Source organism: Amblyomma americanum, chromosome 4 (assembly GCF_052857255.1).
Source record: "Amblyomma americanum isolate KBUSLIRL-KWMA chromosome 4, ASM5285725v1, whole genome shotgun sequence".
NCBI lineage: Eukaryota > Metazoa > Arthropoda > Arachnida > Ixodida > Ixodidae > Amblyomma > Amblyomma americanum.
The window spans coordinates 26,553,743-26,568,832 of NC_135500.1; the positions used below are offsets into that span (position 1 = coordinate 26,553,743).

The 15,090-nt window shown below is 51.2% G+C and overlaps 1 protein-coding gene and 1 pseudogene across 1 annotated transcript in view; both read left to right on the forward strand.

Moving 5' to 3' along the window:
* Nucleotides 1–3,722: 3,722 nt before the first annotated feature.
* LOC144127761 (uncharacterized) overlaps nucleotides 3,723–15,090 on the forward strand; it is a 48,816-nt pseudogene continuing 37,448 nt past the window's right edge.
* Nucleotides 3,851–15,090, forward strand: part of LOC144130053 (uncharacterized) — a 66,656-nt gene continuing 55,416 nt past the window's right edge. The window contains exon 1 of the mRNA XM_077664082.1: nucleotides 3,851–3,932. The gene's annotated coding sequence lies outside the window, so the exon portion shown is untranslated. The remainder of the gene's footprint in view (nucleotides 3,933–15,090) is intronic.

Here is a 15,090-nt window from a genome sequence, read left to right on the forward strand (position 1 = left end):
TTGAGTGCGAACCATTTCAGGACGGTGATGCCACCGCCGAAACCAACATTTCATTACTGCTGACAGAAGGCGTGTGCGTAGCCCGCAGTCTGATCCATCTTAATAGTGGCCAGTCACAGTTACTTGCTACCGATTTTACGCACGAGCATCGGCATCTTTTTCGCGGCACTTCCGTAGCCTTTGTGGAACGCTTCTCCGATGTTTCCGAGTGCTTCTCCTCAGAACCAGTGCAGCCTCCTTTCTCCCTCGGGAGCCTCGATGTCAACTCCGTGCTGTCAACCAGCCAACGGGAACAGCTGTGTGCACTATTGCTCGAATTCAGAGTATTTCGCCTCCTCGTCGAAAGTGCGTCAAACTACCATAGCCAAGCACCACATCGTGACGTACGATGACGTTCACCCAATCCTTCCCCACCCCTATCGCGTATAGTCAGAGAGCGCGAAGTCATTAAGTCCCAAGTTAAGGAGATGCTCGAAGATGACGTTATGCAGCCTTCCAACAGCCCATGGTTCTCCTCTGTCGTCCTCGTTAAAAAGAAAGACGGCACTCTGCGTTTTTGCGTCGACTATCGGAAGCTGAACGCAGTCACGAAGGACGTTTACCCATTGCCACGTATTGCGGCTCTCTCGACCACCTTCGGTGCTCTCGGTATTTTTTGTCCATGGACCTAACCGTGGCTACAGGCAAATCTAGGTCGATGAACGGGATCGCGAGAAGACTGCCTTTGTCACTCCAGACAGCATTTATGACCTTTAGGTTCTACCTTTCGGTCTTTGTTCTACGCCTGCCACCTTTCAGCGGATGATGGGCACTGTCCTTGCCTGTCTTAAATTGCAGTGTTGTCTAATCTATCTCGAGGACGTGGTGGTTTTCACCGACTCGTTAGTCAACATCTTGAACTCCTGCGGATAGTCATCGAAGCCCTTCGTTCAGCTAACTTGACACTGAAGCCCCAGAAATGCCATTTCGGTTACCATGAGCTGCAATTTCTCGTCCATGTCGTCAGCGCCGCCGGCGTGAAGCCCGACCCCGTCAAGCTTGCAGCGGTGGCGGAATTTATACCCCCACGTGACAAGAAAGGTGTTCGGCGTTTTCTAGGGCTCTGCAGTTACTACCGGAGTTTTATCGAAAATTTCGCTGACCTCGCAGAACCGCTGACTCGCCTCATCCGCGACGCCACACCTTTGTTTGCTCCCACGAGCAAAACGTGGATTTCGCCGAGCTCCGCCTGCGTCTTCAAAGGCTGCCCGTTCTTGGCCAATTTGATGAGCGGTGTGACAATGAAATAATCACCGACGCCAGCACCATCGGCCTCGGCGCTGTTCTCATGCAGCGCCAGGATGGCGTTGAACGAGTCATCGCTTATGCAAGCCGCGCTCTGTCGCGTGTAGAGATTAACTATTCCACCACAGAAAAAGAATGCCTCGCCATTATTTGGGCAACTGCGAAATTTCACCCGTATCTTTATGGTCGCCCTTTCAAAGTGGTCACCGATCACCACTCCTTGCGTTGGTTCGCCAACCTGCATAAATCGTCTGGACGCCTGGCGCGATGGAGCCTTCGCCTGCAGGAGTTTGACTTCACCATAAGTCCGGACACAAGCATGAAGACGCCGACACCCTCTCTCGTGCGCCTGTCGAACTCGCTACACCCCACACGGACGATGACATCAGTTTATTCGTGAAAGACATAAGAGCGCAAACTGGCAACACGGACAAGGAAGGGAACAGGACACAGCAACGAGATAAAGATTCACGCCGATACAACCTCCACCACAGACATGTCTTCTACAATCCCGGCGACCAGGTTTGGGTATGGATATCTGTTCGACGGCGAGGCTTGTCCGAAAAGCTCATTTGTTTGCGCTCTTATGTCTTTCACGAATATGCACCAACAAGCCCAGTTGAAAGTACTTCTTAGACATCAGTTTCGTTGGGGCGATCCATTCTTCTAATTTGTCGACTCAGCAGCGTGCCGATACAGTGTTACGACCCCTCATTGATTATCTGGAAGGTCAGTCGGCCACCGTTCCTAAATGTTTTTCTCGACACCTGTCGTCGTTTTCTCTGCAACGAGACGCGCTCTATGAGAAGAACCCTGGTTCCAGTTTGTGAGCGTACTTCCTCGTCCTGCCGACAACACTTCAAGAGGAAATACTCTCTGCGTGCCACGACGAACCAACCTCTGGCCATTTGGGATACTCTCGCACACTTTGAAGAATACGCCAGCTGTTCTACTGGTCCAAACTTGCCACTGTTGTGAAACGCTATGTGTAGAGCTGTCGGCAATGTCAGCGCCGTAAGGCCCTGACTGCCAAGCCTCTGGACTTCCTCCAACCTATTTCACCACCACGTGCTCCTTTCGATCAGGCCGGCATGGACCTTCTGGGACCTTTCCCTTTTTCCTCGGGTGGCAACCGGTACATCATCATTACCGCAGACTACCTCACTCGATACGCCGAGGCCAAAGCCTTACCTCGTGGCACAGCGTCCGCGGTTGCAGATTTCTTCATGGAACAGATCGTCCTTCGGCACGGCGTTCCGACCTGCGTCATTACCAACCAAGGGACCTCCTTTAATTCCCAGCTGATGGCCGAAATTTTTCAGCTAATCGGTACGACCCACCGTAAAACTACCGCTTACCACCCGCAGGCAAATTTGCTGACAGATTGGCTTCATAAGACCATGGCGGACATGCTGGCAATGTACGTCGATGTGCAACACAGGACTTGGGACATAATCATACCGTACGTGACATTCGCCTACAACACGGCAGTTCAAGAGACGACAAGTTTCACACCGTGCCGACTCCTCTCCGGCAGGGAGGTTCAGACGATGCTCGACGCAATGTTCCCTTGCGCAACTGATGACCAACTTTTTGCTGACGCTGAGGAGTTTGTCCACGAAGCCGAGCAGGCTCATCAGCAAGCACGTCTTCACATCACACAGCAACGAGATAAAGATTCACGCCGATACAACCTCCACCACAGACATGTCTTCTACAATCCCGGCGACCAGGTTTCGGTATGGATATCTGTTCGACGGCGAGGCTTGTCCGAAAAACTCATTTGCCGCTATTTAGGTATATGAGATAGATATTGCGCCATTTGCTTTCCCCAAAATCCAATAATAATTATTATTATTATTACGGTCCTTATAAAGTCTTGCGGCGCGTCAGCGACGTTAATTACGAGGTACTACCGGACGCGGCACTTTCACAGCAGAGAAGCCGTCGACTACCCCGTCCAGAGATCGTCCATGTTCTACGCATGAAGCCGTATTTTGCACGGTGACCCCCCAGATACTTCGAGCCCTTCTTGTGTGCTTGAGTGTGCTTGTGTTCGCGCGCTCATCTGCGCGCGTTTTTTAAGAGGGGAGGAATGCCAGGTGGCGCTGAAGCGAAGAGACGTTGACGCTGTTGGCGCGCGGATTGAAGGAAGTTGAAGTTCGCTGTTTTCTCCCACCGAAGGACGTGCTGCCGAGCCCTCTCTTTCCGGGTCCCTGTCTTGTCACCAATGTGACGTCAGCCTGCAGATAAAACACGAGCACACTTCTTTGGCTGTCATCCCGCACTTATCACAAAAGTCATGTGACTAGCGCTTGTGTATATATTGCACTTCATCGGAATAAACGGGGAGTTCCCTTTAGCACCGCGCTACGATGCGTGTCTGACATGGTGTCAGAAGTGGGGTGGCCGCTCCCGGAATAGACCGTCAGGGGCGTATGCAGTCCGACAGAGCGGACTTGCAAGTGGTGCAAGTCTTCACGGAGGGCACGGCAGCAACGAGCGTCCAGCAACGAGCAACAATGGCTGGGATAAAGCCTCCGCAGCCATTTGATTTCCACAACGCAGCAGACTGGCCCTCTTGGATTGAGGAATTCGAAGACTACAGCTTCGCATCCGGTCTCAGCGAGAAAACGGAAGAAATTCAAGTAAGAACCCTTCTTTACACAATGGGCCGGAAGGCAAGAGATTCTTCGCTCGTTAGCGGTAAAAGACGAAGACCTGAAGACTTTCAAGGTCGTAAAGGCAAAGTTTGAAGCCTATTTTGTTCACACGAAGAACAGTGTATGAGGGCGCCCGTTTTAACAGACGTCGTCAACAGCCAGGGGAAACTGTAGACTAATTTGCAACCGACCTCCACAAGTTAGCAGAGCGATGCGACTTCGATAACATAAAGGACCGTTTAATAAGAGATTGCTTTGTAGTTGGCCTTCTAGACGAAGCGCTGTCGGAAGACCTTCAAATGGACCCTAAGCTAACATTGGCCACCGCACTAGCAAGGGCCCGAACAAGCGAAATGATAAAGCAGCAGCAAGCAGACTTGAAACAGCGGGAAGGTACGAGCGCCGAAACATATGTTGCAGCAGTAAAGAACAAGAAAACAGAACAGAAGAGAGAATGGAATGCTACACTTGCGCGTCGCAAGAAGACCGCTTCTGTAAAAAACTGCACTTATTGCGCAGGTTCGATGCACCCGCGAACTAGTTGCCCACCGAAGCAGCAAAAATGCTTTTACTGCCAGAAGCTAGGGCATTTCGAAAAGGCTTGTCGAATTAAAAACAGGGAAAGAAAACTTGACGGGGTAACGGCACCTGGCTGCCCAGATAACGACTACCCAGATAACGAGCACAAATTCCTCGGCACAGTTACACCGCGACAAAGCAAGTTGTCTGCGCACTTCGTGACGGTACAGATAAACGGCCATGAAGTAAAAATGAAAGTCGATACTGGAGCAGAAGTCACGGTCGTGGGGGAAAATTTCCCAGGAATGCCAAGCTATCTTGAGAAAGCAGCAAATCTAAGGGGACCAAGTGACGCAGGCATTGACACGTGCGGAAAGTTTCAAGCCGAAATCGCGTGGAAGGACAATCGCTGTGAGCAGACAATGTATGTTGTAAAAAACTTGCACATGCCTTTACTAGGGCTACCTGCAATAAATGCCCTTGAGGTAGTTCGATTTTTAGACGAACTAGAAACGTCCGACGAGGTCGCGAAACAGTACCCAGGGCTATTTCAAGGAATCGGATCTATAGCAGGAGAGCACACGATACGGTTGGCAGTGTCAACCCCGCGCAGGATTCCTATCCCGATGTAGCAAGCGGTTAAGGAGGAACTTGACAGGCTTGAGCGGGAAGGCCTGATTAGGAAGGTCGAGGATCCGACGGAATGGTGTGAGCTGTAAGGTTTCTGGCGACAGCCGGTGGTCTGATTCAGCTGCATATTCGGCCAGGACACCTGCAGCCGGGGTCCCTGCACGGCGATAGGCATTTTGGTTCCCACGGCCGGTCCTCGCGAGGTTTATTGGATTCGAGACGGAGCATTCCACTGCCGTTTGTAAGCCTTGTTCCCGGAAGATCGTGAGGCCCGGAGGCAGTTAGCGACCGCCAGAACCGAGCAGGGGGTGACTCACCCCTTCAACTATGCCTGCTCGCCGGCGCCTCGCCCATTCGGACTTCCCGGAAGACGTGTCCGGCTGGAGCGTGAGAACTGTCGTTCGGACGCGAAGAACCCACTCTCTCTGGTGGGGGCGATTGTCCAGCGGCACCCTCTTTCTCCGGCGAGGCATGTGACGGGGGCGTGCCCCTATGTGTGTGTGTGTGTGTGTGTGTGTGTGTGTGTGTGTGTGCGTGTGTACGACAACGCAAGTTAGGCCACACTCAACCTGGCGAAGACCGCCTCGAACCTGGGGAATCCTAGGGACCGGACCCTTTTTAAACCGGACGACGAGTGCCGTGAGAGAAGAATCCTCGATCATCCTCAGATCTTCTCAGATCCTCCGACCTTCCCCCATCACCCTTCAATGGGTTCCAAAATCTTGTAAATAATGTAAAATAAACCCGCTGCACAATTTCCTTCATAACCAAGTCCGACAACGTCATTCGGAGAAGGGACCTGCGGTGCTGAAAGAGTCAGCTCACTCAAGGACCCCTCGTCCCCAACAACTGGTTGGCAGCAGCTGGGATGGACCGTGCGACATCGTGATTTCTCAACCGGTAAGCGTTTCGGCATTTTGCTATAGGATTCGCCAGGCTTCAGATTTTGAGAGAATAATCTAGAATCTAGAATCACTGGGAAGTGTATGTCAATTGAGAAAGGGTAATCTCACGACATTTTGAAGATAGCATTGCCAAAGCGGAGAAAGCATTGTCATGGACCTTATGAAATTGTCAATGTCAGACTTGCTGTTGTTATGCGAGGAACTGTCAATAGAAGTACAGGGAAAAATTACAAAACTTGAAATATGCAAGACAATTGAAAAACACGTAGATGACGATCAGCTGGTAGATACGTGGAATTTGGTACAGGAAGAAAAAAGAAAAAGGGAAGCGGAATGGGAAAAAGAGAAAGAACGGGAAAAGTGGGAAGCTGAAAAAGATGAAAGAAATCTAAAGCGATTGCAGCATGAAAGCGAAAATCGAAAAAAGGCGACAGTTCGAGAGCCGGGTCTCCTGAAAGAGCAAGCGATGTACGATCATATAGAATGAACAGATTCATGCAGCCCTATGAAAGTGGAAGGGACATAGGATTGTACCTGGGAAACTTTGAGAGAACTTGCCAAAGGGAGAACTTTGCTCGCAGTACATGGCCGCAACGGCTTCTGACACTCTTGCCATGTGAAGTAGCTGAAGTCATAGCGAGACTTAGCACACAAGACGCAGCTGACTACGAAAAAGTCAAAGCCAGCCTGCTAAAAAGGTACCGGCTGTCAGCCGAAGGTTTCCGACAGCGCTTCAGGAACGCAATGAAAAACGATAGCGAGGGCTATCCGGATTTCGCGTATGGACTAAAGACGAATCTGCTAGAGTGGCTAAAAGGAGCCGAGGTTTATGAAAGCCGAGACAAAATCAATGAGTGTTTTTGCCTTGAGCAATTTTACCGAAGCATTCCCCAAGTGGTGAAACTGTGGGTTCAAGGCAGGGAAAAATTCGACACAGTTGAAAGGGCCGCTGAGCTAGCAGAGGAGTACGTTTCCCGCAGAAGGTTGAGCACTGAAGAGGGTGCGTCACACGCTCGAAACGCGATGCGAGATAAAGGGCCTAGCAGAAAGACGCGAAGTGCTAGAAGTTCGGAGCAATCAGAGGCAACGAAGGTAGCGCCAGAAAAGCGTGAAGAACGGGCGAAGAGACAGGGAGCAGACAAAGCCGCGAAAAAAGAGTTTGAGGCTAGTAGGCCATTTCGTTGCTACAACTGCAATGGTGTCGGGCACTTTGCAGCCAAGTGTACAAAGCAACGTTTGGTGTTTTCGTGCGTCGAGGATAACGCCGAGAATCTAGAGCTCCTTAAGCCATACCTGCACGAGCTGCACGTTAACGGGAAACCGTGCAGGGTGCTTCGTGATAGCGCCGCGACGATGGACGTTGTCCACCCGTCTTACGTGTCAGTGGACGATTTTACGGGAGAAGTCTCGTGGATAAAACAGGCAGTAGAAGAACACAGTGTATGCCTTCCCATAGCTAGAGTGAAAATTTGTGGACCGTTTGGAGAGCTAATCACTGAGGCCGCAGTTTCGAAGGCCGTGCCACTTCAAAAATCCTTACCTCTTCTCGAATCGATCAGACCAATTGCTACGCGAGAGAGGCCAGAAACTTGGAAGCCGGGTGATACAAGCTTTGACAAGATCGAAAACTCGTCAGCTCGCATCTCAACTAAGTCAGATTCCCGAACCTCAGGTAGCCAGAGACGCACCAGCCAGCATATCGTTGCAATCAAATGAGGAGGGAAGTGAACCAACGAGGAATGAAAGCCAGACAGCTGACCGAGCAAATGAGCGACGAGGGACTTCAAACACTAAGTCGGTAGAGGAATCAGAAAACGCTGAAGGATCCGTTTTATCTCCAACATAGCGTAGTTGTGATCGCCTTCTGCAGGTGAACAGGGAGTCCCTAACAAAAGAACAGAAGCAGGATTCCACTTTGGAAAGACTGCACCTTACAGCTAAAGAGGGCATCGCGAGACGCAACATAACGATGCATGAGAAGGGAGGCTTACTATACCGACATTACCAGGACAGAAAAGGCAAAACATTTGATCAGCTGGTCGTGCCCGAAAAATACAGAGCGGACATTCTGAGTCTCTGCCACGGAAATGGCTGGGCAGGACATCTGGGAATCAATAAAACAAAGGAGCGCCTATTAATGGAATATTATTGGCCGGGTTGTATCAAAGATGCAGAACGCTACGTAAAATCATTCGATGCGTGCCAGCGCGTGGGCAAGCCGGGAGAGACATGGAAGGCTCCACTGAAAATTGTTCCATTGATCTCGGAACCTTTCCGCCGGCTTGTAATAGACACAGTAGGCCCTTTGCCTGACACGAAATCAGGCTATAAGTACTTGCTTACTATGCTATGTCCCGCCACAAAATTTCCCGAAGCAATTCCGTTGAAGGACTTGAGCTCCACAGAAATAGTTCATGCCCTTTTGTTAGTGTTCACGAGAATAGGATTTCCGGCCGAAATCCAAGCCGATCAGGCGACTGTCTTTACAAGCGCCTTGACGACCACATTCCTAGAAAGATGCGGAATAAAACTGTTGTACAGCTCGGTGTATCATCCGCAGTCCGACAGTGTAGAGAAATGGCATTCGGTGCTGAAGCGGGTGCTACGCGCTCTTTGTTATGAGCATAAAGCAGACTGGGAGGATTGTCTGCCGGCCACACTTTTCGCTTTACGAACAGTCCCCCCACGAAGCTACGGGGTTTACGCCAGCAGAACTCGTGTACGGAAGAGCCCTCCGCTCTCCCCTCCGAATGCTGAGAGAAATGTGGGAAGGGACAGGAGAGAACCAGACGGTGGTTGAGTACGTGCTTAAGCTACTAGACCGCGTTAACAACACGAGGGAATTAGTAAATCGAAATATGAAGGCTGCCCAGGAGGCCGCCAAGGTCTATTATGACAAACGCTCGCCTTCGAGGTTTCACCGCGGGCGATCGCGTGATGATCCTCCGGCCATCGAGAAAAAACAAGCTGGAAGTTCACTGGGATGGTCCAGTAGAAGTGTTGCAAAAACTTTCGGAGACGAATTACGCGCTAAGGGTTCCAGGCAGGGGAAAGCAGGTGAGAATCTATCATTGCAATCTGATGAAGCCGTTCGTGGAACGCAGCGGGATCGTCAATCTGACTCTAAATGAACCAGAAGAGCTGGACAGCGAGAGTCAGGGTTGGAAGGGAGGTGCGGACGCTAGTGACAACGTGGAAAACATTCTGGCTCACTCCGTGAATGCAGATTTCCTAAGCGGGACACAGGTCGACACGCTAAAGCAGTTGTTGAGCGAATTCGCTGACCTATTTAGCAGTCGCCCGGGAAAGACACACCTCCTGACCCACGAAATCGATCTCACCTCTGATGAGCAGGTACGGTCGAAACCCTACAGGGTATCACCGCGGCAAAAAGAAATAATGGACGCGGAAATTCAGCGCATGTTGGAGTTAGGGGTTGTAGAGCCAGCGGAAAGTGACTATACCTCACCGCTAATTCTTGCTGAGGCCCCAGGGAAAGATCCTCGACCCTGCGTGGATTATAGAAAGCTTAATGCAATTACAAGGGATCAGCTATACCCGATTCCCAACATAGAGGAAAGATAGAAAGGGTGAGTGGCGCGAAATTCATTTCCACCCTCGATCTCGTACGGGGATATTGGCAAGTTCCCCTCTCAGAAAGCGCGAGCAGGTATGCCGCTGTCATCTCCCCAGCGGGCACCTCTCGACCCTTAATGCTTACTTTTGAGTTGAAGAATGCCCCCTACAGCTTCTCGAAACTCATGGACATCGTACTGAAGGACATGCAGTGCTTTGCACTCCCTTGTTTAGACGATGTGGCAATTTTTTCTGAAACCTGGCAAGAGCATCTAGAACACGTAAAGACCGTGTTTTCCAGTTTACGACAGGCTGGACTGACACTGAAGGCAGAAAAGTGAAGATTTGGATGCGCACAGGTGACGTACTTGGGCCACGTTGTAGGCCAGGGAACTAGGAGCCCATCCGAGTTAAAGATTGCCCCGATCGCAGCATTTCCGCAACCACGGACGAAAACGGCCATTCGCTCATTTTTGGGATTAGTTGGGTACTACCAGCGATATAGTCCTAACTACTCACAGTGGGCTAGTCCCTTAACGGACGCCTTGCGAAAGGGAGCCCCTACTAACGTAAGTTGGGATAACCAAAAAGAAAACGCCTTCAAAAGCCTGAAGGAAGCACTCGTGTCCCGACCCTTGCTCAGGACCCCTGACTTTGGGAAAGAGTTCATAGTCCAGTGTGATGCCAGTGATAGAGGGCTGGGTGCTGTCTTAAGCCAAGTTGGCTACAACCATGAAAAACACCCAGTTCTGTACATCAGCCGCAAACTGACCAGCAGAGAGGAAGCGTACAGCGCTTCCGAAAAGGAGTGCGCGTGTTTAGTTTGGGCAGCGCAGAAGTTGTCGTGTTACCTGTACGGAGCAAAGTTTGTATTTGAGACTGACCATTGTCCTTTAACGTGGCTGCGACAGATGTCCCCCAAAAATGGTCGCTTGCTCAGATGGAGTCTGGCTCTCCAACAGTACAATTTCTCGGTGCGTTATAAGAAGGGGAAACTGCACGGAAATGCGGATGGCTTGAGCAGACTGATGTAAGCGGGAGAACTAAGAGGAATCTCCTCCTGTGTGAGTGTTTTTTTTACTTTGTTCCGAGTAATCCGGCTGTGGCAGTTTCAAAAGGAGATGTTGCGCGCTCAGTCCGCACAAAATTAACCCAAATTTGAACACAATTTTTTAAAAGTGTATTGTTGTCAATGGAAGAAGCCTGGTGATTCTTTGGCGAAGTCCGAGCGCTTGCGGGTGAGGCAGTGCTTTGCTGTTTGGAACATCCCACCTGCGCTTTCCTTTGTTGGTGGTGCTTTGGGTTCTGCCTTGGGGGCGATATTGCAATCCAGAGGACCAACACGGACGCCATCTCATCTCTTACTGCCCAGCGGTCGTCAACGCTGGACATTCGAGATTTTTAGGGCCGCGGAGGAGCTGTAAGGTTTCTGGCGACAGCCGGTGGTCTGATTCAGCTGCGTATTTGGCCAGGACACCTGCAGCCGGGGTCCCTGCACGGCGATAGGCATTTTGGTCCCCACGGCCGGTCCTCGCGAGGTTTATTGGATTAGAGACGGAGGATTCCACTGCCGTTTGTATGCCTTGTTCCCGGAAGATCGTGCGGCCCGGAGGCAGTTAGCGACCTCCAGAACCGAGCAGGGGGTGACTCACCCCTTCAACTATGCCTGCTCGCCGGCGCCTCGCCCATTCGGACTTCCCGGAAGACGTGTCCGGCTGGAGCGTGAGAACTGTCGTTCGGACGCGAAGACAACACTCTCTCTGGTGGGGGCGATTGTCCAGCGGCACCCTCTTTCTCCGGCGGGGCATGTGACGGGGGCGTGTCCCTATGTGTGTGTGTGTGTGTGTGTGTGTGTGTGTGTGTGTGTGTGTGTGTGTGTGTGTGTGTGTGTGTGTGTGCGCGTGTGTACGACAACGCAAGTTAGGCCAAGCTCAACCTGGCGAAGACCGCCTCGAACCTGGCGAATCCTAGGGACCGGACCCTTTTTAAACCGGACGACGAGTGCCGTGAGAGAAGAATCCTCGATCATCCTCAGATCTTCTCAGATCCTCCGACCTTCCCCCATCACCCTTTAATGGGTTTCAAAATGTTGTAAATAATGTAAAATAAACTCCCTGTACAGTTTTCTTCATAACCAAGTCCGACAACGTCATTCGGAGAAGGGACCTGCGGTGCTGAAAGAGTCAGCTCACTCAAGGACCCCCCGTCCCCAACAGCGCCAATTGTGCCGGTTTTGAAGCCATCCGGCTCAGTCAGGATTTGCGTCGACCTCACTCAACTAAATAACTTCGTAAGAAGAGAGCGCCTCCAATTGCCAACCGTAGAGCAGGTCATGGGAAGCTTTCAGGAAGCCTCTGTGTTCTCGAAACTAGACGCAAGCTCAGGATTTTACCAAATCCAACTTGCGGAGTCGTGCCAAACACTCACCACTTTCATAACACCATACGGCAGGTACTGCTATCGCAGACTACCGTTTGGTATAACCTCGGCACCAGAAGTTTTTCAGAGGAAGGTCACGCAAGTCATGGAAGGATTAGAAGGTGTTTTGAACTAAATGGACGATATTCTTGTGTTCGGCGCAAATAAGTCAGAGCACGACTCTCGCTTACACAAGGTGCTCGGAAAACTACAGCGGGAAGGAGTGACGCTGAACAAAGAAAAATGCTGTTTTTCAGTGCAAGAAGTATCCTTCCTTGGCATGATTGTTGGCGCTGGTGGCGTGCGGCCGCATCCTGAAAAAGTGCAGGCCATCACACAATTTCCGAGGCCGCATAACGTAACGGAAGTTCGCTCTCTTCTGGGAATGATGAACCATCTTGCTAGGTTTCTTCCAGATGCAGCGTCTATGAGCGCGCCTCTACGCAGCCTTCTGTGCAAGGACAATGAGTGGTCGTGGGGACCACTACAGGAACAAGCGTTTTGCAAAATCAAGGAAACCGTAAGCTCGGACAGGTGCCTCGCCATGTACCACCGTCTCTACGAGACAATAGTCTCGGCTGATGCTTCAGCATATGGTCTTGGCGCTGTATTATTTCAGATCCAACCATCCGGGGAACGACGACCGGTTGCTTATGCCTCGAGATCGCTGACAAAGACGGAACAAAAATATTCTCAAATAGAGAAGGAGGCGTTAGCTCTGACGTGGGCAGCTGAACGATTCGACGAATTTTTAAGAGGTATGAAATTTTTGTTCGAAACAGATCACAAGCCTCTACTTCCGTTGCTCGGTCGTGATCCTCTGGACGCTATGCCGCCTCGCATCCAAAGATTCAGAATGCGCTTGATGAGGTACTGCTTCACACTAACGCACGTTCCCGGCAAAAGCATTGCGACAGCCGACACCTTATCAAGAGTACGAGCGGACGCTACTAACCATACTCTAGGCGCCTTGACAGTCTCAGACGTATCTGCTTTCGTCGATGGAATCGTTCAGGGCCTACCGGCTACAGAAAGCATGCTTAATCTCATACGAGCTGAGCAACAAAAGGACCAGGAATGCTTGTCATTGCTGAAAGCCTGCCACCACGGGTGGCCAAGAAAGAAAGGCTCCCAGACGTTTTGAGGCAATTTTGGCCCGTCCGTGCTAACATTTCAGTTTTCAAGAACCTGTTCAGTTTGCAAGAAATGATCGAACGAATACACGAAGGGCACCAAGGTATCGTTCGCTGCAGAGCAAAAGCAAAGGAATCTGTTTGGTGGCCGGGGCTCAGCAAACAGATAGCAAAAGCTGTAGCTGATTGCCATGTGTGTGCAAGTGAACGTGCTCAGTTCGCGGAACCAATGATTCCCTCGGAAACGACAGAGCTACCATGGCAAAAAGTCGGCGTGGACTTATTTGAAATAAAACGCGCCGTGTATCTTGTTGTTGTGGATTATCATTCCAGATATCCAGAGCTGGCCTTGCTGAAAGGCGATACGTCATCAGAAGCGGTTATCAACCATCTGAAGAGTATCTTCGCCAGGCACGGCATCCCAAACACCGTGGTATCCGATAACGGACCACAATTTGTCTCGTTTGCTTTCAAGCATTTTTCAAGCGTGTACGGGTTCAAGCACGTCACAACTAGCCCGCTCTTCCCGCAAGCCAAAGGCGAAGCTGAGCGCATGGTAAGAACGATAAAGCTACTTTTGAAGAAAGCAGAGGACCCCTACATTTCTTTGCTGAACTACCGGAACTCGCCGGGTCCCACAGGTTACAGTCCAGCACAACTTTTTATGAGCCGTCGATTGCGCTCAAGAATACCTTGCATTCAATCTCTGCTAAAACCCTGTGTTGTTAGCTCTTCGTGGCAGAAAATGGATGAGGAATACAGAAACAGGCAGAAAAGATACTTTGCCAAGCGTCATGCTGCCAGGTCTTTGCCCAGACTTTCTGCAGGAAATCGAGTGTGGCTGAAAGACAAGGGTGCTCCCGGAACTATCCTGTGGCCGTCCCAAACGCCACGGCCCTACTGGGTGGGGACCGACAAAGGCGCCGTTCGCCGGAACAGACGCCATCTCCTCCTACTGCCAGAGACGGGAGACGATGACAGTGTTCCTTCGGCGGTTCAACGGGATCACCATCAAGAAGAGATCGACGTAACACCGAAGCCACAAGTTCCCGAACTGCCCGCCAAATTACCGGCTACAACGCCAGTGAAGTATGCCGGTCACGCCAGCGAAACCACCGGACATCGGAGAACCACCCGCTGCGGTCGCATAATCAAGACGCCGAAACGACTTGGAGTTAATGATTAACTATGAACTGTGTTGTTGAGTTATTGTGAATGTACTTAGCTTGCAAAAAGGGAAAGATGTGACGTCAGCCTGCAGATAAAACACGAGCACACTTCTCTGGCTGTCATCCCGCACTTATCACAAAAGTCATGTGACTCGCGCTTCTGTATATATTGCACTTCATCGGAATAAACGGGGAGTTCCCTTTATCACCGCCCTACGATGCGTGTTTGACAACCAACACCGTGACAATATGTTGACCGCGCCTTCCGCGAGGTGGCGCTAAAGCCCCAACTCGATGGACACATCCTAGGCGTACGGGCGGAGCGCCTACGTGCTCGGGAGTACGCCGGAGCTTGTCTGCACAGCGCGAGGCACGACGCGCGAGCAGGCGCGGGCCAGGCGCAGATATTTGTACATGTCAGATACCCGCGCCCGCGCAGTGGCTCTTGTGCGCGCGTCGGAAGCAGGCTACGGTTTACAACAACAGGAGGACCGAGGGCCTCTCGTGGAATTTCTTTAATGGCTTGGAGCTCTTTCAGGTTCCCCCCACTTTTCTTTGCGGTTTAAGTTGTCCTTTAAGCGCCCCCGAATCCAATTTCTTCGCGTCTTGAAATTCTTTCTCTCGGCTTGAGAGGGGGAACGAGCCAGTACCAGGAGGATGGAGGTGCATGCCACTTTTCGACGGCCGTCGCGGCGCGTCTACAGGCGGAATTGGACGCCGGGGATGTGGCAGAAGCTCTTTCCTCTTCCGATTTTGCCTTCGTTCGCAAACAAGTTGAGTGCACGTGACGCGC